Source organism: Camelus dromedarius, chromosome 35 (assembly GCF_036321535.1).
Source record: "Camelus dromedarius isolate mCamDro1 chromosome 35, mCamDro1.pat, whole genome shotgun sequence".
NCBI lineage: Eukaryota > Metazoa > Chordata > Mammalia > Artiodactyla > Camelidae > Camelus > Camelus dromedarius.
The window spans coordinates 7,125,307-7,152,611 of NC_087470.1; the positions used below are offsets into that span (position 1 = coordinate 7,125,307).

At 37.3% G+C, this 27,305-nt stretch overlaps 1 long non-coding RNA gene across 5 annotated transcripts; it reads left to right on the top strand.

Annotated features, from left to right (window-relative positions):
- Positions 1 to 3,559: 3,559 nt before the first annotated feature.
- LOC135319956 (uncharacterized) lies at positions 3,560 to 27,305 on the top strand. 5 transcript variants are annotated; one of them, XR_010379046.1, is made up of 5 exons: positions 3,560 to 3,831; positions 6,795 to 6,917; positions 9,718 to 9,818; positions 11,757 to 11,855; positions 21,488 to 21,912. It is a non-coding gene; the product is annotated as an uncharacterized LOC135319956 (long non-coding RNA). The 5 variants fall into 5 exon arrangements; XR_010379047.1 differs by lacking the exon at positions 3,560 to 3,831 and adding an exon at positions 5,554 to 6,696; XR_010379045.1 differs by lacking the exons at positions 3,560 to 3,831; positions 21,488 to 21,912 and adding an exon at positions 26,137 to 27,305 and having other exon boundaries at positions 6,703 to 6,917.

Here is a 27,305-nt window from a genome sequence, read left to right on the forward strand (position 1 = left end):
TGTTGAGATATGTTCCCTCTATACCCACTTTGGCGAGAGCTTTTATCATAAATGGGTGTTGAATTTTATCAAATGCTTTTTCTGCATCGATTGCGATGATCATGTGGTTTTTGTCCTTTCTCTTGTTGATGTGATGTATTACACTGATTGATTTGTGTATGTTGAACCAGCCTTGTGTCCCTGGGATGAACCCCACTTGGTCATGATGTATAATCTTTTTTATGTGTTGTTGGATTCTATTTGCTAAAATTTTGGTGAGGATTTTGGCGTCTATATTCATCAGTGATATTGGGCTATAATTCTCTTTTTTTTGTAGTGTCTTTGCCTGGTTTTGGTATCAGGGTGATTTTGGCTTCATAGAATGAGTTTGGGAGTATTCCCTCCTTTTCAATCGTCTGGAAGAGTTTGAGAAGGACTGGTATGAGTTCTTTGTATGTTTGGTAGAATTCCCCGGTGAAGCCGTCCGGTCCTGGACTTTTATTTGTAGGGAGGTTTTTAATTGCTGTTTCTATTTCCTTTCTAGTGATCGGATTGTTCAAGTGTTCAGATTCTTCTTGATTCAGTTTTGGTGGACAGTATGTTTCCAGAAACTTGTCCATCTCCACTAGGTTATCCAGTTTGGTTCCATATAGTTTTTCATAATATTCTCATATGATATTTTGTAAGTCTATTTTGTTTGTTGTAATTTCTCCATTTTCCTTTCTTATTTTGCTAATTTGTGCTCTCTCTTTTTTCTTCTTTGTGACTTTGGCCAGAGTTTTGTCAATTTTATTTACTTTTTCAAAAAACCAGCTCTTGGTTTGGTTGATTTTTTCTATGGTCTTGTTAATCTCTATTGTATTTAATTCCTCTCTGATCTTTATTATTTCCTTCCTTCTGCTGCTTTTTGGGGCTTTTTGTCCTTCTTTTTCTATTTCATTCAGGTGGTGGGTTAAATTGTTTATTTGAGAATGTTCTTCTTTTTTGAGGAAGGCCTATATCGCTATAAACTTCCCTCTTAGCACTGCCTTCGCTGTGTCCCATAGGTTTTGAGTGGTTGTGCTTTCATTATCATTTGTCTCAAGGTATTTTTCAATTTCAGCATTGATTTCCTCATTGATCCATTGTTTTTTCTATAACATATTGTTTAATCTCCATGCTTTCCTTTTTTTCTCCTTTGTTTCTCTGCTGTTGATTTCCAGTTTCATGGCATTGCGGTCAGTAAAGATGCTTGAGATAATTTCTATCTTCTTAAAATTGTTGAGGTTTCTTTTGTGCCCAAGTACATGATGAATCCTGGAAATTGTTCCATGTGCAATTGAAAAGAATGTATATCCTATTTTTGGGGGGTCTAATGCTCTGAAAATATCCACCAAATCTAGTTTTTCTATTGTAGTATTTAGTTTCTCTGTTGACTTGTTTATTTTCTGTCTGGAAGATCTGTCTAGTGATGTTAATGCAGTGTTAAAATCTCCAACTATGATTGTATTCCCATCAATACCCCCCTTTATATCTGTTAGTAGTTCTTGTATGTACTTAGGTGCTCATATATTGGGTGCATATATATTAACGAGTGTAATATCCTCATCTTGTATCACTCCTTTAATCATTATAAAATGTCCTTCTTTATCTTTCTTTATGGCCTTTGTTTTAAAGTTTATTTTGTCTGAAATCAGTACTGCAACACCTGCTTTTTTGGCTTTTCCATTTGCATGCAATATTCTTTTCCATCCTTTCACTCTCAATGTATATGTGTCCTTCTCCCTAAAGTGGGTCTCTTGTATGCAGCATGTTGAAGGTTCTTGCTTTATTATCCAATCTGCCACTCTGTGTCTTTTGACTGGAGCATTTAGTCCATTAACATTTACAGTAATTAATGACATATGTGTGTTTATTGCCATTTTGAACTTATCTTTGCAGTTGAATTGTTATATCCTCTTTGTTGCTTTCTTCTTCCTTTTGTTGTTTGGTAATTTTCCTTTGTATTATCATGGATTTTATTTAATTTTTGTGACTCCTTTGTAAATTTTTGGCTTGTGGTTACCCTATTTTGTAAATCTATCAACCCATTACTATAACTGTTTTTATTAAACTGATAGTAATATGATCTCAAACCCATCCTACTTTTAAAAAATTTAAAAAAGAAAGAAAAAAAATTCTATATTTCCCTGCCTCCCTCTCCCACTCTCAGTGATTTGTATGTCTTCTTTTATAATTTCATGTTTACTTTATTTGTAATTCATGAGTTATCACCTTTCCAGTTGTGTGTTTCTCATTTCTGTAGCATCCTGCTGCTTTTCTATTTAGAATAGCCCTTTCAATATTTCTTTTAACATGGGTTTAGTGTTGCTAAACTCCTGCAGCTTTTTTTTTTTTTTTTTTTTTGTCTGTGAAACTCTTTATTTCTCCTTCTATCCTCAAGGATAGCCTTGCTGGATAAAGGATCCTAGGCTGCATCTTTTTTTCATTCAGGGCTTTGAATATATCTTGCCACTCCCTTCTGGCCTGTAGTGTTTGTGTAGAGAAATCAGCTGAGAGCCTTATGGGGGTTCCCTTGTAACTTACTGTTTGCTTTTCTCTTGCTGCCTTTAGAATCATTTCTTTATCCTTGACTCTGGCCATCTTGCTTATGATATGTCTTGGTGTGGGTCTATTTGGGTTCTTCCTGTTTGGGACCCTCTGAGCTTCCTGTACTTGGATATCTGATTCCTTCTTTAAGTTTGGGAAGTTTTCAGTCATGATTTCTTCAAAAACCTTTTCAATCCCCTTTGATCTTTCTTCTCCTTCTGGGACCCCTACTATGCGAAGATTGGGATGCTTTATATTAACCATAGGTCCCTTATGCTATTTTCATTATTTTTTATTTGCTTCTCTTGTAGTTCTTCTGAATGGGTGCTTTCTATTGCCCTGTCTTCTAGATCACTAATTTGTTCCTCTGTATTATCTAGTCGGCTTTGCACAGCTATAAGATCATTCCTCATCTCTGTCAATGAGTTTACCCATTCTACTTGGCTCTTCTTTATAGCTTCAATTTCATTTTTGACATATTTTATATCTCTAAACACTATGTCTTATAATTCATTCAGCAATTCGATCACTCCTTTTTTGAAATCTTGATCTAGTAGGCTATCAATGTCTATTTTGTTGATCTTTCTTTCAGGGGATTTCTCTTGTTCTTTTAATTGGGAAAGGTGTTTCTGCTTCTTCGTCTTGCTCATACCTCCTTGGCACTGTTGTTTATGGTGTATCAGTTGTTTATTTTGGTCCTTAAGTATTTTATCTATCTGATGCCTATTTAGAAATAGAACTTTGGAAAAAAAAATAAGAGAGAGAAAGAAAGAATTTTAAAAGAAGGGAGAAAGAGGGTTTGAAAACAGTGTATAATGAAAGAAGATTGAGTTGAAGCAGAGTATTAATCAGGTTGAGACGTCCTTTTAAAGCCTTTACAAAAAAAGGGGGGGAGATGAATAGATGTATTTGAAACCTGTGTCTAATCAATAGCAGGACATCAAAACCCAAGAAAAATAGAAATGAATTAAGAAGTAAAGATTAAGAGAGTAATAGAAAATAGAACAGGTAAAAACAGATTAAAAAAAAAGGGGGGGGTTGTCGGTGTTCTCCTGGAGTCTGTGTGCTTTTAATGTGGAATCTTTCTGTCTTGGTCCTGTTTTGGAATCTCAGCTTGCTGTTTTCAGAGGCCCTCTGTTGGCGCCCTCTTCTGTGCTGCTCCCAGCACCTGTCGGCAAGCAGATCGTGCCTTCTCCTAACACTGGGTCAGGTGCAGCTCTCTGCTTTGGGCAGGCGGGTCTCTGCCCCTCTGGATGCTGCAGTCAGATGTTGCAGACTGGCCAGGTAGGATGGCGGGTGGTGCCCCCTCCCAGCACCTCGGTCAGGGGCTGTGTTCCTGCCCTAAAGGCGGGGGGGCCGCTCTCCCTCTACCTGCAGCACCGGTAGTTCCGCTCTCTGTGCGGCTGCGCACTCTGCCCTGGTCATTGCTCCGCCCTGGTCGGCGCTCCGCTGGTGGGCTCGGGGAAGACCGAGGGACTGCCCTGTCCCTGCTCCAAGGCAAAACCCAGCTCCTTGTTTGTCTTTGTGGAGCAAGTTCTCTGAGGGACCAGGATGGAAGGATCCTATCTGCCCCGGGCGGCAGGCCAGTCTCAGTCTGGCCTTTGAGGCTTCTAAGCCCTTCAGTGCGGATGCAGGTTTTGCCCCCGCCCCCGCCTGAGTGCTCAGCGCGGAGGATATGGCGGCTGTGCCTGAGCCCCACCTCTCTTCCCCCGAAAACTTTCCGCAGGTTTTCAGAGATAGGGGTGTGCACCCTTACCCTGAGAGCACATCAACCTTGCTGTTTTATGGAGGGCCCAGGTTGTTCTGCCCTGTGCACCCAAAGCCACGGCGTGCAGCCCCTTGCATTTCCCCTGGGCTGCCTCCGTGCAGCCACTTCCATCCTCCGCCTGGCTTTTGCAGCCTGGCCCTGCCCACGGCTGCCGGCCCGCGTCTCAGGCTGGGTGTCTGGGGGACGCTCTGTGCCCGTTTAACTTAGTTCTATTAGTCAAGGGCTGCTCTGTACAGATCCGAGCCTCGGAGGCTCCCCCTCCATCCCGCTGGCCTCTCAGTTGGAGAGGGGAGACCCAGCAAGCGAGCGCCAGACCTCCTTTGCCGCTCCCTCCCCACGGGACACATCCCGTGCTGCTTTGCCTTTTGTTCTTTCTTTTTTCCTTTTCTCCTACCAGATTTTTGGCGTCTTTATCTTTTGAAGAGGGCGATGTTCTGTCGGATTTCCACAGGTGCTCTGGTTGGCTGAGTGGGTCTGTAGATGTGGGTCTTGGTGTATTTGTGGGAGAAGGTGACCTGCGAGCATCTTTCTACTCCTCCATCTTCTCCGTCTCCTAGAAATATTTTTTAATGTGAAAGAGAAACAAACATCACTTTGTTTATGCCACTGTTCTTTGCAGTCTCTGTAACTGGCAGCTAATTTTAACTAATCCAGAAACTTATCCAAAGTGATCATGTAAGGTTCAAACCCAGGCCCACCAGTCTGCAAAGTCCACACTATTAGGCAGAAGCCTGAAGAGCTCCTGCTTATAATCTGAAAAAGATTGGTGGTGGGGGAAGTGTGTGTGTTTGTGTGTGTGTGTGTGTGTGTGTGTAAAACTGCTGACAAGAATTTGACAGAAGGAAAGAAGGAAAGTTCGAATATGCTCACAATTATGCATACCTAAGAGACAATCAAAGGGTATATGCTACTGGACAGTAAAGAATGTAGTCTCCATCAGAGGTGGACAGAGAAAGATCTGTCACCTGCATGGATCTGGAAAGAGAAAGGAAACAGAAGCTGTGTCTCTGAAATATGCTGCTGTATTTTATTTCCCATCTATATTTTATAAATTTCCTATATGCATTTATTATTCTGTTCATAGAAAATTCTAAAAGACTCAGTCACTATTTCCACAGCCAAATTTGTCAAAGTGTAAAATTGTGTTTAGAAGTCTCATCATAAATATTAAGCATTCATTTTGTGCCCATTAGTATGCTAGATATCAAGCACAATATCAAAAAAACATCAATCTTGATTTCTGACCTCAAGCAGCTCAGAATTTAGGTGAACACATAGAAAACAACCAAGTACTACTTACATGAAGAGATGGATCAGTGCAGGTGATAATAATCAGAAAGAGACTCATGAAAGAGAAGTAAAATTTAGAAAGACCTAAATTCTATATGTTTGCCTTATCTGCCCCAAATATTGTCTTAAAATGACCAATCCACCCTCAGGGCTCAGTCAATCTCATTCTGGTAACCTGAGAATATCCAGAAGAAAAAGACATAGAAATACTCTGTTTTCTACAGCATCCCATTGGTTTGGGGAAATATCTAGTGGTAGGCTCCTCACATTCATATGATAAAGGAGATGACTGTGAGCAGCAATGTGGCCGGTTCCTCTGCCCAATGGCACAAGCAGAGTCACAAATAACAGAAATGAAAGGATCACTACAAATTGTGTTATTGAACTGCATGACCTACATGGAACAATCAACTCACTCCTAGGTTTGGCAGGGCCTTTCTGACTTGATTCCCTGAAAAACAAAACAAAACAATAAAACCCAAACCAAACCAAAAAATAAAAAATTAAAAAAAAAATTAAAAAATGAGAGACTCTGAGTGTCATCAGCTTTGCTCCATGTGGCTGCCTTGATAAGAGTTCACTTTTCTCTGTGTCTTGAGAAAATTTTTATGATTAATGGAAGACAGAATATTATCCAGTATTAACAGTTATTTTCCAATTCTGTATTATAAAATTATTTCTGATAATGAAAAATTCTCTATTTCTTTAAATTATTTAAAACATTGAAAGTCTACAGTGTATAAAAGAAAGCACTGGAGTTCTGGAGATGTGAGGCAGAATACGAAGGTAAACAGGAATCGTTATTCCTTTTCTGAGAGGTATGTAATCTACAGGGGAAGCAGGCAGCACCTGAAAGGGGAGGAGAGGTTGGTGGGCCATGCAGGGTTGAAGGAGGAGCATAGGAACATGGGTCTGGGAAAGTTTGGCTATCTTTACATTGCTCAATTGAAATACTACTTTGGAATATTTTCTCAACACCAGGGTTCTAGTTTGTTAGTCCTACTGAGACATCAGGTCAGAAGAAAAGAACAAAAGTGAGAAGGCATTCATGGCTTTGCATTCTCAGAAAGACATCCTGCTGGTTCAACTGTGTATGATTGAGCATATTGTCATTGATGAAGAATTTTTATTTATTTTTGATCAAAGACTTCACCATGTTTTCCTGAACTTTTCAATCTCCTGTTTGCAGAGTTTTAACGTGAGCTCTCCTCGGGCCTGGGAGAAATTCTGAGAATGACCCCTGAGAATGAGCTCAGTGGTGAGAAGTCCAAGGACAGGATGAGGTCGACATTGCAAGTGTTTTTGGAATAAGGTAGGTTGACTAGAAACTGTAATTGTGCAAGGCCAGCTGTGCACTTCTGTGTGAGCTGATCCCTTATCATGGTCCCAGTCTTAAATATTCACGACCAATTACTCTGTGTTCTCACCCCACTGTGCTGATTGACCCTCTGCCTTAACAATATGACATCCCTTCTTTTTATGACAAGTGTTAGGTAGGTGATCTTCCAGGCTCTTCTTCAAAGGAAAAACACGATTTCCTGCAGCAGGATGCCCGCCATCTCCAGCTAATCTGTTTTCTTGGAAGATGTCCAAATATTTCTTTGAAAGTTTCCCATGCATCCCATTTAAAGAATATGTACTGTCATCTGGGTCCCATATTGGAATCTGCCACACAGGAGCCAGCCAGTTATTGACTATTTTCTCTTTCCCATCCATAAAATGAAGACTTCTAAGAAAATATTTGCAAGTGAAGCCAGGCTGAAAGCTTAGGATTAAAGCAAAGTTGGTGCTCCTTAGCTCCTGTGAAGTGATATAAAAAACACCCTGATGAGTTCTGCTAGTGACTGAGATAGTGCTTGCTGGGATCCCTGTAAGAATTCAATCTGTTCCCTGGACGATGTTGAAATCTGGGCAAAAGTTTTCCTGATACTGTGAAAGCAGCTGGTTTCTGAGGTTCCTCATAGTCAACTTTTTCATTTCTTTGATTTGAAGTAACCCAGGTCTAATACCAGCTAGGCCTTGATTCCATGCCCCTCCCATCTTTTCTTCCTCAATGACTGTGTGTGTATGTATTTGTGCATATGTGTTTCTTGGCCTAATATTAGGCTATCTGTTAATTGTAATACACATTTAATACTGAACTTCAATTCTAACCTTAACTGATTCTCTAAGACGAGGACATAATATGTATGCACATGTATGTGTGTGTGTGTGTGTGTGTGTGTGTGTGTGTGTGTGTGTGTATGTATGTATGTATATATACACACATATATATAATTTGTTAAGAATTTTTAAGAATCAATATAAATTGTAAAAGAACAAGATTCAGAACATTTTAGAAATAGAGAAAAAGAGATATGACTCAGAAAGTGTATGAGAATTGGTATCTTGTTTTCTGCTTGTGGCTCTTCTGTCAGTGAGATCTGGGGCAAGCCACTAACAGTCTAGGCAGGAGTTTCTGTTTACTATGTGTTTAATGTAGCTATCCTGGACTATATCAGAAAAGAAGATAGGAATATTTCATGTTCCATATATCTCAGACTTCGTTTCATTTTACCACTCATTTATCATCCAACAAATATTTATTCTATGCCTACTGTGTGCAAAACACTGGACTGGTTTCTGAGGATACATTGGTCCATTTGATGGATGTGGCCTTTGCCCTCCTGGGTTCCAGAAGTTTCCAAGCATTCCTCCAGGGACCGTTAGGCTGGACATGATAAATCAGTGAGGACTAACTAACCAAACCCCAGTGTGTCCCCACACCACAGTTCTCTTTGGCTTTGTCTCCTGAATCCTATGTATCCAAATGCAGGCACACCTTCCAATTATCCACTTATTCTAGTAATTTATCTCTGCTAACTTCTTTATCTCCAATTCAGTCTCTCCACCAAATTGTTTTTGGAAGATATAAAAACAAATAAACATGTGCCCTCAAGAAAATTAGATTTAAAAAAAAAATAGAGGCAAATATGTAGCTGGATATATGAGCAAATTCAGGGCTGAGTAAAATCTCCTAGTACAGGATATTGACATGGTTCAGAGCCTATGACTCAAATATGCTTTATAATAGCTGAATGTAACCAGGTCACCTTATGAAAAAGAGCAGTATGATAATAAATCAGGCGTCCTTTATCTCATTACAAAATTGAAGGGCAAAAGTATTTGGGTCTTACATTGGTATATGAAAGAGTGGGATAAAGTGGAGAGGACTTCCCAGATTTCCACAGAAATTGAGACCTAAAAGGCAAATTAAAAAAAAAGAAAACAACAACTTAAAGCTTAAGGAAGCCTGTTGTTTTTGTGAGCAGAATAGTTTTGGTGTCTGGTAAAGGCCTCTGTGTAACTGGGGGAGTTAAAGACAGATTGATTACAAGTAAAAATGAGGGGGGGAAGCATACTAAAGGAAGAAACAAATATGTAAGTGGGTGTAAATTTTATAATTTTACCTTCATATTTGAGTGAACTTAATTATCAAATAAAATGCCTGGATTTGCTTAATTTACTTAACCAATTCAATAATCAGATATAAAATTTTGTTCTTCAGGGTCCTCAAGGACACACACACACAAAAATGATGTATGCATTCTGACAAAACATAATCATAATGCAAATAATTTCTATTTATAAACTATTTTATAGTTCATGCATATCACTCAAACAGTGTATTACTGTCATTTCAAAATAACATGCTCTCTCCTCTGTAGTTGGCACACCTGAGAGTGACAGCATCTCTTAGCAGTCCCCAGTCTTGCTGAGTCATTCTGTTCATCCTCCTGTAGCTCAGGCATCATTCAGAGGCCCAACAGGTTGAGAATTGACAAGTGCTTAACTATGGATCCCTAACTTACTCTGGAGGAATGCTGTAAGACTGTGAACCTCAGGAGAGTAAAGGTCACATCCATCACATAAACTAGCACATCCCCAGAACTCAGTGCATTGTTGTGCATATGGCAGGCACCCAAAAAATATTTGTTAGATAATAAATGATTGGGTGAAATGAAGTCTGAGGCTTCTGAAATGCACATCTTCTCTATCTTGTATAGTGCAGGGTCCTCTCAAGATTTAATCCCTAGCTCTGTCTACATTAACATGTTCTTATTTGATTGAAGAATCAACACACTTAAAGACTGGGATTTGGAAGTGAGAAGGAGTACATGGAAGTGATTCAGGAAAACAAGAAATTGTGACACAAGTGGCAACATTTGTCAAAGTAAGATAAAAAAATACTTATTACAAGATTACTTATTATATTTCTCATGTCTGTGCATGTCTTCATCTTCACCTTCTGGTAACATATACATCCACGTTGAATTGAGCCATTTTCCCCAAATCGAGGATCTTGTGACTTTGAAGTACCATAATATCTTGAGATTTCTTTGATAATTTTTGACCAATGGGTTCTAGAGATGCTGGAAACCCTGACAGTATAAAATAACAAGACAGTGTAAAAACATGAGTCAGAAATTCATGACTGCCTTTAGACATAGCTACTTAAATATAGCATGGTGACTAAAAGTATGGATTCTGGAGCAAGACTACTTAGATTCAAATCCTGACTTTGCCCTTGTGAGCTGTTTGATTTTTGTTGTTAATTAATTTCTCTGTGCATTAGTTTTGTATTTCAAAAATGAGTTGTGGTGAGGATTAAATAAACAATACTGTTAGAGCAGTTCTAGGCGTATAGGAAGTGCCATATTAATCTTAGTTCTTGTCGTGATCGTGGGTAAGTCACTTATCCACTCTGGGTTTAGTTTCCAGGTATAAAATGAGAGATTTTGACTAGATTTTCTCTAAGGCCCTCCTGAACCTACTGTTTTCAAATGCTTAGAGTCCATGTGCTTTTCTACATATATGTATGTAGTTTGTGATAGTAAAGTGCATGATTAGTTAGTAAATGCTTTCCTTGATTGATGGAAGGAGATGTTATTAGGGGATTGAGACAGTCTTCTTCACTAGGCCGAATTCCTTGAGGGTAAGAGTGTATCTTTTCCTTCTCAGGATCCCAAGGCCTAATGTGGTGCCTGGGGACAGTGGGTGCTCTGTAAACTGTTAATGGATATGGAATAAATGCCTATGACTTGTGTACCCAGATATATGGGAATGGGAAAGGGTCCTTCCTAAGCCTTATCTCAATTAAAGCTACTTACACCGAATATTCAAAAAACATTAGTGCTCTCTACTGGAGACATTCCTAGTACAGGAATTCAAGTTTGAGTTTTTGATGGCAAATTCTGATTTGAGTTCATAAGTCCTGGATTTGAGAAGTAGGGTATAGCAGATACACATAGTTTAGTGTGTTGCAAGCACAGATTTGGTTTTATGGCACTGAGGATGGCATGATCAGCATTAAAATGCCAAGTCTCATTTCTTTGCCATGTATTTATGCGTTTTTTTCCAGAGCAGCTTTATCTATAGATTTGTACACATGTTGCGTTTGCTTTGATTCATTTAAAGTAAAAAAAAAGAGAGAGAGAGACATAGCATTAATTAAAAAAGTAATGTTAAGAAAATGAAAAGACAACCCACAAAATGGTAGAAAATATTCACAAATAATATATCTGATAAGGGACTTGTATCCAGAGTTCATAAAAACAAAACTAAGCAAAACAATAGGATTTACATTTCTCATTTAAGTTATTATTTTCTCTACACCTGAAGTCTTTTTTTGGCATTACTGTTTTCTTTTTCATTAATTGAATATTTTCTAATATTACTTTTTAACTTCTTTAATGATTTTCTTGCTATATATTTTTAGTTATTTACTTAGTGATTGCTTTAGGCCTTACCATATATGTCTTATCAAAAACAGTTTCACAATTACACCAGCAATTTCAGAGAATGTAGAAACAGCATTCCCATATAGCTCTACTCTCTTTTGTTTCTTACTGTGGTATTCTTGTCATAGGTATTATCTCTATGCATGTAATAAGCCCGACAGTACATCATTATAATTATTATTCCTTTATGTAATTTTATGTCTTTTAAAGAAGCTGAGAGAAGAAAAGAGAACAAGTTTATACGTATAACTTTTTTCTTTTTTTTAATTGAGTTATAGTCAGTTTACAATGTTGTGTCAGTTTCCAGTGTAGAACACAATTTTTATGTTATATGTATAATTTTTCTCATATTAGCCTTCTTTCCATTTCAGGTTCTATGCATTTGTTCCTTTGGATTCAAGTGAAACATCTGGAGTCAATTCTTAACCCAATGTTGGTTTGTTGTCACCAACCTCTTTGCCCTGCTATTGGTAAATATATTACATTTCTGTATGTTATATGCCCACAAATACAATTAAATGTATACTGCTTTATGATTTTTAAACAAGATAAGAAAGGATAATAGGCAATTATACTCCTTTATAATTGCATAATTACCTTTATCAGTGTTCTTTGTTTTGTGTGTGTGTGTATTTAAATTACTGTCTTGGGTCACTTGCTTTAAGCCTGAAGAACTAACTTTAGTATGTCTTGTAAGGTAGGTCTACTGGCAGCAGACTCTTTCAGATTTTGTTTTCCAAATATCTTTTTATTTCATCTTCATTTTTAAATGATAATTTTGCTGGATATATGATTCTTGATTAAGAGTTTTTAAAATTTGAGGGCTGAAAATAGGTTATCCTATTGCCTTCAGCCTTCTATTGTTTCTGATGATAAGTCAACTGTTAATGTTATAGGAGTTTCCTTAAGCAAGGAGTCATTTTCCTCTTGCTGCCTTCAAGATTTTCTTTGGCATGTTTACTATGTGTCTATTCATGGGTCTTTTTGATTTTATCCTACTTGCAGTTTGTTGAACTTCCTGGATATGTAGATTTAAATTTTTTAGGAAATGGGAAGTTTTTAGCCACTAATTTTTCAAATATTTTTCTGCTCCTTTCCTTCTCTGTTCTTCTGGTGCTGCCTTTACATGTCTGTTGGTATACATTAGTGTCCCACATTTCTCTGAAGCTTTGCTCATTTTTTCTTCATTCATTTTTCACTCTGTTCTTGGATTGCATAATTTCTATTGATCTATTATTAAGTACTTTTACTTTCTGCCCGTTTAAGTATATTATTGATTCCATCTAGTGAATTTTTAAATTCCAGTTATTGCTCTTTTCAGCTCCAAAATTTCCATTTGGTTATTTTTAATAATTTCTGTCTCTTTATTAATGTTCTCTATGTGATGTGACACTGTCATCATGCTTTACTTCTAAAATCATGGTTTTCTTTGTTTCTTTGAACATATTTATAATGGCTTCTTTTCTCACATCAGGTCTCTCCTGCAGGTGGCTTTATTGACTGCTATTCTTCTGGTATCTAGGCCATAATTTCCTGCTTATTTTGCATGTCTCATATTTTTTGGAAAATGAACATTTTAGATATTGCAGCAACTTTGGGTACTGGCTTCATCTCTCCCCTCTTTCAGTGCTTGTCATTGTTGTTAGCTTGTTTACTTGTTTAAAGAATAACTGGATTATTTTAGTGATGTACATTCCCTTCTCTTCCTCCTCTATCCCATAAACAGACACAGGGTAAAGCCTCTGATGTTTTTCCTCGGGGATTCATCCTTGTACATGCCCAGCAACTCTGGGATAACAAGGTTTTAGCAGGACTTTGGTGGTGTTAGTCTAGTTACCTGACCACACTAACCTATGAAATTCCACTAACTGCTGGTTAAAAGCTCTATTGTTCATAACAATGCCCTGGAGAATAAACTATTTATACCCTAATCCAGTCAAATTCAGGCTGCTATGAAGGGACAGTTCCTGATGGTCAATGTTTGAAATTTATTCAGACTCTAGTTCTTGCAGCTGTTTTCTTATTTTTCTCCAGCAACAAGTTGGCTTATCATTTAGCCTGTATCTTCAATGAATTTATCAGTCTCCTCCCCATTGCCTCTTACCAACACTTCTACTGCTTTTGAAAGCAACCTTAGATTTGAACTTCATATGCTGTTGCAAATAATGTTGGCTCCTTTGGGGAGATAATTTGAGCTCTCTGTCCTATGGTCTGCCTTTCCTCCCAGGGAAAATCTCTGAGCCACAACTCTGGTGCTGGAGTAAGGAACAATAGGTCAATTCTAAGTGACAGCCCAGTTTGAAGAAGTAAGTGCTCAGTGGATATATGGGCAAGAGCCCCAGGTGTCCTTGGCTTGTCTCCATCGGCACAAGCCCCTGTCCTATAAGCTGAGTCAATAGCAATTGGGACCTCAATGTCCTACCATGCCCAAGGTAGAACCTTTGTCTCATGAGAGGAAATGTGGTGGAAGAATGGGGCCCCCACCTGTTGGCTGCTGTAGTACAGAACTTTGCCTCAGCAACAAGTATCTAGGGGCAGTATGAGAAATGCTAATGTCATGTCCTTCCCAGGAAGACAACCCTCCAACCAGGACCTGGGGGGGAGTCAAAAACTTGTGTTCTTGGTTGTACAAGTCTGCGTGGAGTTCCCAGCTCAATGAGTGGAGAGGGGAAAAGTACGGATTTTCAAATACTAAAGACTCATCATTTTATGGAGCTTTAGTAAATATTCTTGAGTAAATGTGTCCTCATTTGCTGTATATATGTAGTGGCATTTCCATTTGTGTATGCTCATAAGGCCAACTATTTTTAAATGTGTTTTAAAAATAATTTTCATCAGTTTTTTGAGGAGTGATTCTGAGTTGCACACCATCGTGCCAGAAGTGGAGCCAGGAAGGGGAAACAGATACAGTATAGATTAGCATTCTCTTTAACTGAGGGCTTGCTGTATCTTTGGTTGCTAGTGGAAGGCCTAAGATATATTTGTAGTATTAAAAAAAAAATTAAAAAAATAATTTTCTAATGTTAGTATGTTAGAAGCAAAGCATAAGATGGCAATTCCTGTAGATGATTTGTTGCTTGAATCCTCTGAGAAGAAATCTTTAGAGAAGTGGAGACATAGGAGGATGCAAGTTCCCAGGCATTTCTCAAGGGCGATCATGTGAGCCTTTCTAGCAGCCAGCACTCAAAGCATCTTGGGATGGATACTCTGCTGTAAAGAGACTAAGAGAGTTCAATATCAGCTATCAAAATCAACCTCATAAAAATAATCATAGTAAAGAGTATGTAGAGTAAAGAAATTCAGTGTAGAGTTTACTAACAGCTGCTCCAAGAACCCAAATCAACCACATAAACAAAATTGTAGCAACAGTAATAAAAACAATATAACAGCCACTCTTATTGGAAACTTTCTACCTTTAAGGAATTACACTTACTATCTCTAATCCTCATGATCACACAGTAAATTAGATATTATTCCTACATTTATGCAAGTGAGGAGATTAGACTTAACATCTTCCAGGTCACTTAACTTGGTTCTAGAGCTTAGCCTCAGATGCAAGCTCTCTGATTCCAAGGCCTGTCCTCTGTCCATTACTTACACAAAACTGTCCAAAAAGAGGTGAAGAAATGAGAAAAGAAAGAAAAACAAAGGGTAAAAACAGATAAGAGAATAAAATGGTAAGGAAAAATATATAAAAGTATAGTCATGCATGGGAGTGCCAGGGCAGGATCAACAGGTTCCCCTGTAGCTCTCATTAGCACAAATACCCTCCAATTTGTTCTAAGCCTTCTGAGGTGAGCTTCATCAAGGCTCAACAATGCTGAACCCACAAATCCTTTCAATGTAGGCCTATCTCTACCTTGGGTTTTTGCTGAGTAGGCTGAGGAAAAACACCCTTAAACTTTCCAGAAGCCCAATTGTTTGAAAGCATCTATGATACATACTGTATCTCCTCAGAGAGTCTTTTTCTGATTATGTCATACTCCAAGGATGCAACCATAATGATTCTGAGCTTTAAGCAAAAGACTCTTCAGTCACGTCCTTCGTTTCATATTTGACCCCTTCATCTTTTTTCTTTTGTTTTCTGGCAACACCCTGGATTTGTTCTTTGCTTGGAAACCATTTATGAAATTAATTTTAGGATCATTTCCCTTCCTGGGAACTGCTGCTTTGTGTCTTCCTATTCCCCTTCCCAAAATTGAGTTTATGGTCTCCATAAGATTATATATCATGACAAAATTATCTTATAAGTCTCCTTCAACTTTCACTGCATTTTGCAAATTTTGATGAGTTGTATTTTTTTTTTTATTTCATTGAATACATTTTAAAATCCCTCTTGAGACTTATTTGACCTATGTATAATGTAGAAGTGTGTTGTTTACTATCCAGGTATTTTAGGACTTTCCAGCTATCTTTCCATTGTTGATTTCTAGTTTAATTTCACTCTAGTCTGAGACATACATTATAACATTTCTGTTCCTTTCAATTTTTAAGGTGTGTTTAATGATACATAATGAGGTCTATCTTGGTGAATGTTTCATGTTAGCTTGAGGAAAATATGTATTCTGATGTTTTTGGTATTCTATAAATGTTGATTACATCCTGTAGATTCCAAATAGAAAAATCAATCAATATAATATACCACATTAAGAGAGCAAAGAAAAAAAATGTTCATCCAATTGATTCACAAAAATCCTTTGATCAAATTTAATAATTTTTATGTTAAAAAAATACTAAAAAATTAGGAATAGAAGAAAACTTCCTCAACATGATAAAAACCATGCATGAAAAATCCACAGCTACATCCTACTCAATGATGAAAGACTGAAATCTCCTCCCCTAAGATAACAAAAAAGACAGTAATGCCCACTTTTCCCTCCTCTATTTAACATAGAATTAGAGGTACTAGCCAGTGTAATAAAACAAGGGAAAGAAATAAAGAGATTTAAAATTGGAAATGAAGAAATAAATTCTCTCTTAACACACGACATGATATTAAATATAGAAATATCAAAGATTTCACCAAAAAAATAGAAAAAATAAACGAATTCAGCAAATTTGGAGGATACAAAATCAACAATTAAAAATCAGTTGCATTTCTATACACTAACATGACAATTCAAAAAATTAAGAAAGCAATCCCATTTAAAATAGGATCAAAGTGATTAATTAAATATAAATTTAGCCTAGAAGAAGAAAGATTTGCATACTGAAAACATTGCCAAAATACATTAAAGAAGACATAAAGAAATAGAAATCCATGTTTATAGGTGGGAAGTTTTAATATTGTTAAGCTGTCAGTACTACTCAACAGATTCTACAGATCTCATGCAATTCTTATCAACATTCCAATATTTTTCCAGAAAATAAAAAGTTCTAAAATTCATAGGGAATTTCAAGAGATCCCAAATAAACAAATAAAAAATCTTGAAACAGAAGAACAAAGCGGGAGATATCATACTTCCTGATTTCAAAACTGAGTACAAACTATTGTAATCCAAATAGACATATAGACGAATACAGTAAATAAATCTTCTCATATGTGGTCAAATGATTTGGTAAATGTGTCAAGACCATTCAGTGGGAAAAGCACAATATTTTCAACAAGTGATACTGAAGAAATTCGATATTCACATGCAAAAGAATTAAGTTATACCCTTACCTTCCTCCATATTCAAAAATTTACTCAAAATAGAACAAAGATCTAAATGTAAAAGCTAAACAAAATCTCTTAGAAGAAAACATAGGGGAAACTATTCATTCTATTGGGTTTGGAAATGATTTCTTGGATATACAACAAAGGTGTGTGTAGACAACAAATTAAAAAATAGATAAATTGGTTTTTACAAAAATTTAAAATTTTGTGCATATCAAAGGACAATATCAAAAGAATAAAGGATAACTCACAGGATGGGAGAAAATGTTAACAAATCATACATTTGATAAGAAATTAATATTCAGAATATATAAAGAACCCTTTAACTCAGCAACAACAAAAACAAAAACAAAGAGCTCATTTCAAAAATAGTCAAGGACTTGAAGACACCTTCCCCAAATAACAGAGATAAATGGCCAATAAGTACCTGAAAAGGTGCTCATCATCATTATTCATTAAGGAAATGAGATAAATTTCACACACATTGATATGGTTGCCATTTCTTTAGAAACAGAAAACAAATTTTGGTGAGGATGTAGAGAAATTGAGAATCCTGTACATCATTGGTAGGAACAAATTGAACAGCTAATGTAGAAAACAGTATAACTATTCCTCAGAAAATTAAACATAAAATTACCATTTGATTCAACAGTTCAACTTCGAGTTATATATCTCAAAATAACTGAAAGTAAGAACTCAAATATATAGTTGTACACCAATGTTTATAATTGCATTATTCAAAACAATACAAAAAAATGGAAACAATCTAGTTATCCACTAACATATGAATGGGTAAATAAATTGTAGTGTATTTGCTGGTCAGAATGGCTGTCATCAAAAGAACACAAGCAACAAATATTGGCAATGATGTGGATAAAAGAAACCCTTGGTGGGCTCTTGGTAGGAAAGTAAATTCATGCAGCCACTGTGGAAAATAGTATGGAGATTTCTCCAAAAATCTCAAAATATAATTACTATATGACCCAGAAATTCCACCCCTGGGTATATAAATCCAAAACCAAAACCAAAACCAAAAACACTAATTTGAAAAGATACATGCATGTCAATGTTCATAGCATCATTATCTACAATTGCCAAGGTATGGAAGCAACCTAAGTGTCCATGAACAGATGAATGGATAAAGAAGATATGATATACACACACACAGAGATAGATATAGATAGATATAGTATGTATAGGTATTTATTGTATACTACACACACACACACACACACACACACACACACACAATGGAATACTACTCAGCCATAAAAAATGAAATTTTGCCATTAACAGCAACATGGATGGACTTGGATGGCATTGTGATAAGTGAAATAAGTCAGACAGAGAAAGACAAATACTATATGATATCACTTATATGTAGAATGTATAAAATACAACAAACTATTGAATATAACAAAAACAACAATAAAAAAAGAAGCAGGCTCACAGATATAGAGAACAAACCAGTGGTTACCAGTGGGAAGTGGGGTGGGCGATAAAGGTGTGGAGGAGTGGGAGGAGTGGGAGTAACACACTATTGAGTATAAGACAAGCTACAAACATGTACTGCACAACACAGGGAACATAGCCAGTATTTTGTAATAACTGCAAATTAAGTGGAAATGTAAAAGTTCTATAATAATTAAAAATTAAAAAAATAAAATAGAGTGTAGTACATTCTTACCATGGAATGTTATTCAGCCTTAAAAAGAAGGATATTCTAACACATGTTACAGTCTAAATAAACCTGAGGACATTATGCTAACTGAAATAAGACAGTCACAAAAAGAAAAATACTATATGATGTCATTTTTATGAGGTATCCAGGGTAGTTAAATTCATAGAAACAGAAAGTTTACTCACACTTACCAGGATCTTGGGGAGAGGGAAATGAAGACTTGTTTATTAGATACAGAGTTTCAGCTGAGCATGATGCAAAGGGTTGGAGGTAGATAGCGATGATGATTGTAACATCTATGTGAATATACTTAATTCCACTATATTGTACACTTTAAATAGTTAAAATAGTAAATAGTTGTGCATATTTCATCAAAATAAAATAATTAGGTACTTTAAGTGGGAGGGAAATAGAACTTGATTGTCTGCATTTTCTATATTAGTGGACAGTCAGCAGGGGCAGAGAGAGATTGGGGCCTTAGACTAAATATATCAGGGGAGGAATTCATTACTCATGTTTTATCAGGGACCGTTTCCTGGTCTAAGAGTGGGCACCATATTCAATGCAGCCTGGGACCACTGTCCACAAAACAGTGGTCAGGGAATAAGATCACATTATCTGAAGTAAAAGGAATTCCATCCAAATAACACTGTTGAGTGGCACAACCACACTTCCATGGAAAAAGAGACACAAGGAAGAATATTCCAGAGTTGTCATATCAGTCCTAGTACAGTCATAGAAACAGAATCCACTTTAGTTTGTTTAAACATAATACATTTGTACAGGTGATAAAGGAATAGAGATCAAAAAACACAAAATTCTTCACCAAAGCCTTTACTTTTTTGCCTATAGGTAATGAGAGGGATATTTATTACCCTTTGAAATAATAAACAAATGTCACACTTATTCATACATCCAACCATTAATCTATTTATTTATTGTTTCAATCACCATGCACTATAGGTTTTACCTTACTTTAAAGTTACCATATTTGGTCCTTAGGGCTCTATAATACCCAATTATATCTCCAGGCAAGATGCACTAGGTTGAAACCAAACTTAAAAAATGACTATTTGGTTGCTACTTTGATTGTTGATCACTACACATAAAATAATTATATATATACACACACATACACATACATACACATATCTATATACACACACACACATCTATACACACACACACACACATATATATATACATGTATATAATTACAATATTTATTTCTGCCTAAATAACATTATGTAAGGCCCATACACAGTGTAAGCTGCATGAAGACAAGATCTTTACATTTCTCTCTTTACATAATCCTGAACAACGGCAGGGAGGACATAAGAATTTAACAATGTAAATAATTAGAACCAAGCATTCCTTAATGAGGATAAGAATAGATGTGTGAATAAATTGTTATCTACTTTTTAAAGCCTTTTTATTTTTCTAAGTGACCATAGTCAGTTTTATTATTTTTTATTGAAAGAAAATAGAAACAGTATTTCAAAGAGATATCTGCACTCATGTTTATTGCAGCATTAACTACAGTAGCCAAGAAATGAAAGCAACCTAAATGCCCAACAGATGAAAGGATACAAAAGATGTGGCACATATACATATACACAAGGGAATATTATTCAGTCACAAGGAAGGAGGATATCCTGCCATTTGCAGCATCAATGGACCTTGAGCACATTATACTTAGTGAGATAGGTCAGAGAAAGACAAGTAGAGTGTGATATCACTTACATGTTGAATCTAAAAAAGGCAAGGCTTCTCTTTGCTCTTCAATGCAGGGTGTGTCTAGTCCAAGGGATTAGAACATCTGCTTAAGTCAAGCTCTCAGTGGGAACAGATATACAGATATTTCTGTAGAATCGTTTACTTTTGCATTAAACCCCATGATACATTGTTCACATATTCATTACTATATGGTTTTTTCTTTAAAAGCAAAGCCATTCATTCTTCCTTCTGAACACTTGAAGCCACAGCTAGATGGAGTCATTTAAAGTCTCCAGTGGAGATGAGTTAACATCTTTGCAGAGATACAGAGACTGTGGTGCATAAGGTCACAGAGGGGGGGACTGTACCAAAAGTGTTTCTTCTGCTCCTCTGGCCCTTAAGTCAACTTAGAGACATTAATCTAATATCTAAAATCCAAAGAATCTATTATCTCAGAGGTTTGGAGTGATCATGGAATTCTGGCAATTGTAAACAATCACACATGTGTCAGCTTTTTGTTTTTACAGAAGTTTCTTACTAAGTACCCTCTGTGCCTAAACATACACTATGAAGATGTACAGAAAAAATATATATAATGGTGTCTGTCTTCCAATGAACTTTACTTTTATTTGAAAACAAATACTAGACCAAGTTAGTTGCACTTGGGCCAAGAGTGTGTTTATACCATGTACTCTAACAGGGAGACTGTGATGTCTTTTCAGGATATGAGCATCACTCCTAGCTTGGATCCTGATTCTGAGAGTCCTTGAAGTGTTTGGGCATTCTCATTTCCCAGCATATGGATCCAAGTACATTTCCAGAGGTCCCCTACGAGAGGCACTGTGAAAATCATTATCATTTATCCTCATCACAGAGTTGCAAGGTCCTCTCTCTTGGGATCCTGCCCTCCCCTCCAGGTGATACTTCCATCATCTGAAATTGGTTTAGACCAAGGCTAGGGATTATAACCTTTTATCAATGTTACCTCTCAGCTTCCTATAAATATCCTTGATTCTAATTGTTTCCTCCCCATTTTTTTTTCTCTACAGACACCTTGTTCTATTTGCCATCTTCAGAATTTTCTCTGGTCAGGTCTGCTAGCTGCCACTCCAACCAAATTATAGACTGAATGTTTGAATGTGTTCTCCAAAATCCATTTGAGGAAACTCCAACTACCAATGTCCCAATGTGCTTGGAAATGGGGTTTGGGAGGGATTAGATAATGAGTGTGGGGCCTTCATGAATCTAATTAGTGCCTGTATAACAAAAAATCATGAGATTCCCTCTCTCTCTCTCTCTCTCCCTCTCTCTCTGTCTCTCTCTCTTCAACATGCTAGGACACAGTAAGAACCTTGTCATCTGTAAAGCTGTAAGAGGACCCTTACCAAGAAAATAACAATGCTGGCACAGTTCTTTTGGACTTTCAGCCTCCAGAACTGGGAGAAATAAATGTTTGTTTTGTAAGCCACACAGTCTATGGTAATTTGTTATAGCAGCCTGAGCTAAGACAAACCACGATGCTCATTACTCTCATTGTATGTACTTGAATTCTGATGTTTAAATGCCAACAGCTGGCCTCTGTGTGTCTGGGTTTTTCATTCCCCATTACTATAAAGGCATCCATTTCTGCAGTGGTAGATCACAACTTCTGTACTTGCCTACAGCAGAGATGCCACTACTGAACTTAAGGATGATGGGAATTCCTCTCACCAGTGAATATTCTTAATGTTTAATAATTTGTTTCTAAACACTGTAAAAGTGTTATTGAAACCTATGAAGAAAAGTTTACTCTTGCTGAGATTTCAAGGGGTAACAGGAAATTTCATACCTTATTTTTGAAGCAAATATAAGGGATTAAAAACCAAGGCCAAAGCAAAAACAAGATTAGGATGCAAACGTTATTTTCTAGTATTCTGATCTTAGTCTTAGACCCCTTATTGAGCAGGCTAATGTCATTTCTAGAAACAATGAGCAATTCCATTTATTCACATTCCATTTACTATTTTAATTATTAGTATTATACTTTGTTTTCTTTGTTATTCGAGAAATGATAACACAAGATATCTTTGCAAATTTGAAAATATAGAGTATATAATGAAAAGCATGTGTCCTTTCCATCCCTGATGCCAAGCTGTCCTATTCAGGAAGAACCAATGATACCAATTTCTAATGAATCTTCCGGAAATGTGCTATATATACATGTGTATGAGTGCCCATAATAATTGCATTTTTTTTACGGTGAACACATTATACAAACTGTTTTGTGCCTCATTTTTTCACTCTACAATCTATCTTCCAGATTGTTCTATATTTATACAAATAGAGCTCCACTATCTATTTACTAGCAATCTAGTATTCTAGTATGTGTGCATGCAAAATATATATTACCAAATTACTTAAATGAGCATTAAGTGGTTTCCAATCTTTTGCCATTAGAAGTGAAGCCTCAGTGAAACTCTTGTATGTATGTACATACGCATATATATGATTTTGCACACATATATATTTCCTAAAAGTGAACACACTAAATCAAAGTGTCCATGCATTTATTCTATCTAATGTGGGCCAGGCATCAATATCCTCTAGAAATCACTTTTTATACTTAAAGCATTGCTGAATGAAAGTGAAAAGCATGCACATCAGAAATAGGCCAGAGAATATACATGTATAATATATTATATATCTAATTTCTTTACAAGGAAAGCTACATCTTTTTAAATAGTGAGCCCAATACTTTCATAACATTACCAAGAATGTTAGCTGGGGCAGGCAATAATGAAGTAATTATTTTGCCAAGGTTGACCAAGGCTTGTGCAAGCAAGGAACGATCATCATTTTTAGTGTCAACAATTCTCTTTCTCAAATGATTTATCTCTGTTTTCTACTTCTCACATTTCTTTCTAAATCCTTCAGTACACAGATCTTCTTGGACCTAAAAAAAAAAGTGAGGAAGGAAGTAAAACTTTTTAAATCCCCCATTTTTTCAAGGATTACATTTTGTCAAACTTTAAAACTTTGTCAGACTATCTTTGTTTTATTCCTAAAATTTTTCTCTCTTAATCATGAAAGGAGACTCTTGTAACAAGGAATATTTCCTGGTTTGGACCTAAATATTAAGAGAAAGTGTAGTTTACAGCCTTAATAATATTCATATACGTTAGGGTTTTGCCAGGAGCCTAAGCCTGGCATGAGGACAAATGTAATATTTTCCAGTCAAAAAATGCAAATGAGAGGTAGCCTTGGTCTGACTGCACTAATTCTCAGTCCCAATCAGGATGGTACTGTCACCCATATTATAGAAATCTGTTATAAACACATGGTCCACAAATTATTGAAATCTCTTATAAATCATGTTCAGATGAACAATGAGAGAAATCCCTCCAAGCCACATGATAGCTTGGGGATCTATACAAACCTGGAGGCAATGCAGCAAGTGTAAAAGCTGCCACTTCCCTGTATTTTTAATTCTGGACATTTCTGGTAGTTTTATATCAGCAGAGACCTACCTCAGGGCCTTGGGCTGAGCAGGGCTCCTGGTAAAATGTAGTGATCTTGGTAAACCATACTATTTGTTTTTTATATTAAACACACATAGTTGGAATATCTATTCAATCAAGCCCAGTGAGATCATTTTAAATTTCTCTAAGTGGCTATTCAACCCTATTTATATTCTCTGAGGGCTTGGAGTAGGGGGGGCATACTTATCGTGAACACTCCAAAGTCTACTTACAGAGCCGAATTTAAAGGTTTTGGAAGGATTCAAAGGCTTCAGGGTTTTAATAAATCACAAGCAGTAGATGCACTTCTGATCTCTGCATGATCTTGCTGTAACCTTCACCCATCCCTTCCTGAGGTACCAGGGCAAAGATATCAAGCTCTACTACTGCCACAGCCTGATTCACCTTCAGCTGATGCTCCAATATCTTGTTTGGCTCTCTCAGCAGGTTTTCTCTTTCCCCCACCAGCTTCTCCATCATATGGACTATGTGTTTCTGGAGACTTCTCTTCTGAGCCTCCACCTGCTGCTGCTGCTCCTGCAGTTTCTGTTTCAGCAGCTACTGTTCCTTATCAGATCTCTCATTCCTGGTCCACTCCTCTGCCCCAGGGAGGCATTAGAGAGGGAAAAAATAGGCAACGATTGACCTCCACCCTCTTGAGCTCAGAGGCCAAACCAAATTGAAGAGAGGGGTAGGAAATCTCCGAAGTCTTCCCCACCACCCCGTGTCCATACCATCAAGACCACACTTCAGAATGTGAGAGAAAAGGCTCTGTCTGTCTGGCATCCAATCACAGTTCCCTTTGCTGTTTCCAGACACAGCAGGGTTGTTCCACAGAAAGGAAGGAAGCTCCTGTATTGGGAAGGTTTTGCTCTCACACCTTTCAGAGGGCACTGCAAGAACATACCCATCCCACTGTGAGACCAGCCCTACCCTGTACCTGCTATGGGCTTCTCCCCATCAGTGAGGGCTTTATCTGCCTGCAGGATTTCTCTATTGCCACCTGGGACTGCAGAAATCTCTGGAGGAACTCATTTCCCTGAGGAACCAAGGAGGAGCACAGAAATTAGATTTCGAATAAGTAAATTAGTGCTGCAAAGACAACTAATTCCATGTAACTTTTGCTTCATGTTTAAAGTTCCATAGTGGTTCCTTACAATGAGTCCAAGCTCCTTAGACTGACCTGTCTCCCTCCAGTCACTTGCCCAGTGCTACTTCCTTCTCCCCACTCTAGATTCCAGCCAGTCAGAACCATGTTCAGTTCTACAAATCCAAATCTCTGGTGCTTGTACATATCTGTTTTCCCAGTGTGAAACAGTGCCTCTAAATTGTGCTGCTGTTCTCCTCTGCAACTAGCTGGTTATAACTTTAGACAACTTATTTTAACCTGCCTATGCTTCTCAGTTCAGATCTTTAAAATGTTGATAATGTAGATGCTTCTTAATGTTATTTGAAAGATTAAACTAAAGAGTCTAGGGAAAGAGTTTAACATTTTGGCTATAGGAAACAACTGTTCAATATATATTAGTTGCATTAGTATTGTTTTTTAATTATGATGATGATGATGATGATGATGATGATGATGATGATGATGATGATGATGTTTGTTTCTAACACCTAAGTAGCTCTTTCCTGAGTGTTATAACTTGTCTATGTAGTTGACTTCCTGTCTCAATTGTGATCATCCTTGTGTACAAAGACTGACTTGTAAATTGTCAGTGCTCAACACGTCAAATATGTTGTTGAGTAAAAAAAAATGAATAATTTCTGTTCTGTCTCTGGATTTAAGAAATCTGTACACATGGTTGGGAGTTGACATTTGTACTCTCTTCAGGAATAAAGAGCATGCAGTGAACCTTAAGAGCCAAAGCTGTTTGAATGGCCCCATACTCTCTCTTTATGCATGCATGGAGCTGTTTTCTCAGATTTTCAGTATAGCCCTTTGACTATTCTGTAGGTTCCCCATGTTTCCCTTATTCCTCACCTTCACTCCTTTCATGGGCACTTGGTGATATTCCTTTTCAATAATTTCCTTTGCTTTCCTGTAGAGTTCATGACCTCCAGGAACAGAGAAAGATCCTGCTGGGATACTTTTTATTAGTGTCTTTGAAAGCTGATCAAGTTTAGTCTGGCAATATTTGATTGATGTCTCTTCATTCTGCATCAGGAAATCATCTTTCTTATTCTTTATGATTTCCTAGAGGGAAGAAAGATAGAGGGCTGTCACCAGAAGCAAGGAACAGAGGAAGTAAATTTCCAAAGGATCTGGTAGAAGAATTGGTCTAACTGTGTTCCTCATGAGAAAAGTATTCTGTTGGAGGACATGTAATAAAACAGCAGTCACAAGATTTGATTTATTCACAGCTCTGAAAACTCTGGAAGACCATGGGGAAGTTCCCTAACCTCCTTTGGGTATTTCATCTGAGCTGTTGGAGTTGCATTACCTAATCTCTCTGGTTCCTTGAAGCTGCCACATTCAGTGATTCTGTCTGTATTCAATGATAGATACAACAAGGAGCAACCTACGCTGAAAGTGGCCTGAGATGTAGATCTGAAAAGAGAAATTTTGGTTCCCAGCCATAGGAGTGTGTTCACAGAAAAAGAAGCCAGCTAAAGAATGTCTTGGGTGTTCTGGACAGGCTTGGAATCCACAGAAGTATTTATTTCAAGAGGATATCTATACTGATTTTTCATTGAAGGTCAAAGGGAGTTCCAGATAAACTGCCTGAGTTCTGGCAGTCAAAAAAGAAGGAAATGTAGTCCTTTGAAACTCTGTCCCTCATGAGAACATGGACTACTTTATCCTGGAGTGAGAGATGAGCCGTGGGACCGGTAACAACACTTCTAGGCTTCATTCTTCAAGGGTAGGCGACAAAAGGTAAATACTAAGACAGATTATGAGAAGGTTACACTGGAACTCCTGCTTGTCTTCCTTGAAGGAGTGCTCCATGAAGACTGCAGGGGCTTCCCTCTCACAGGCAGCGTGTGCCTCCAGCAGCTCCTGCAGCATGTCTGTGGGGAAGCTCACTCGCTGGGCTATCTGCTCGCTGTAGTGGTTGTCTGCCTTCTGAATGGCAGCTGAGTTCTCCAGCTGGGCCAGAGTTGTCACTGCATTCTCCAAGCGAGGTACTGCTCCGCTATTGTTAGTATCCACATAGGTCACAACCAGAGTCCTCAGCCCTGAAGAAGCCAGGAAATTTAGGGGCTAAATATCAAGTTATCAGTCAATGGCTCGAGGATTCTGAGACTATGCTTCTAGGGTCATATACACATGCACACACACAAACACACACACGCACCCCTAACTCCCACTACTATTATCACCTTCATTTTCCTACTGACTCTTCATTTTTATGGTTTTCCAGCCACA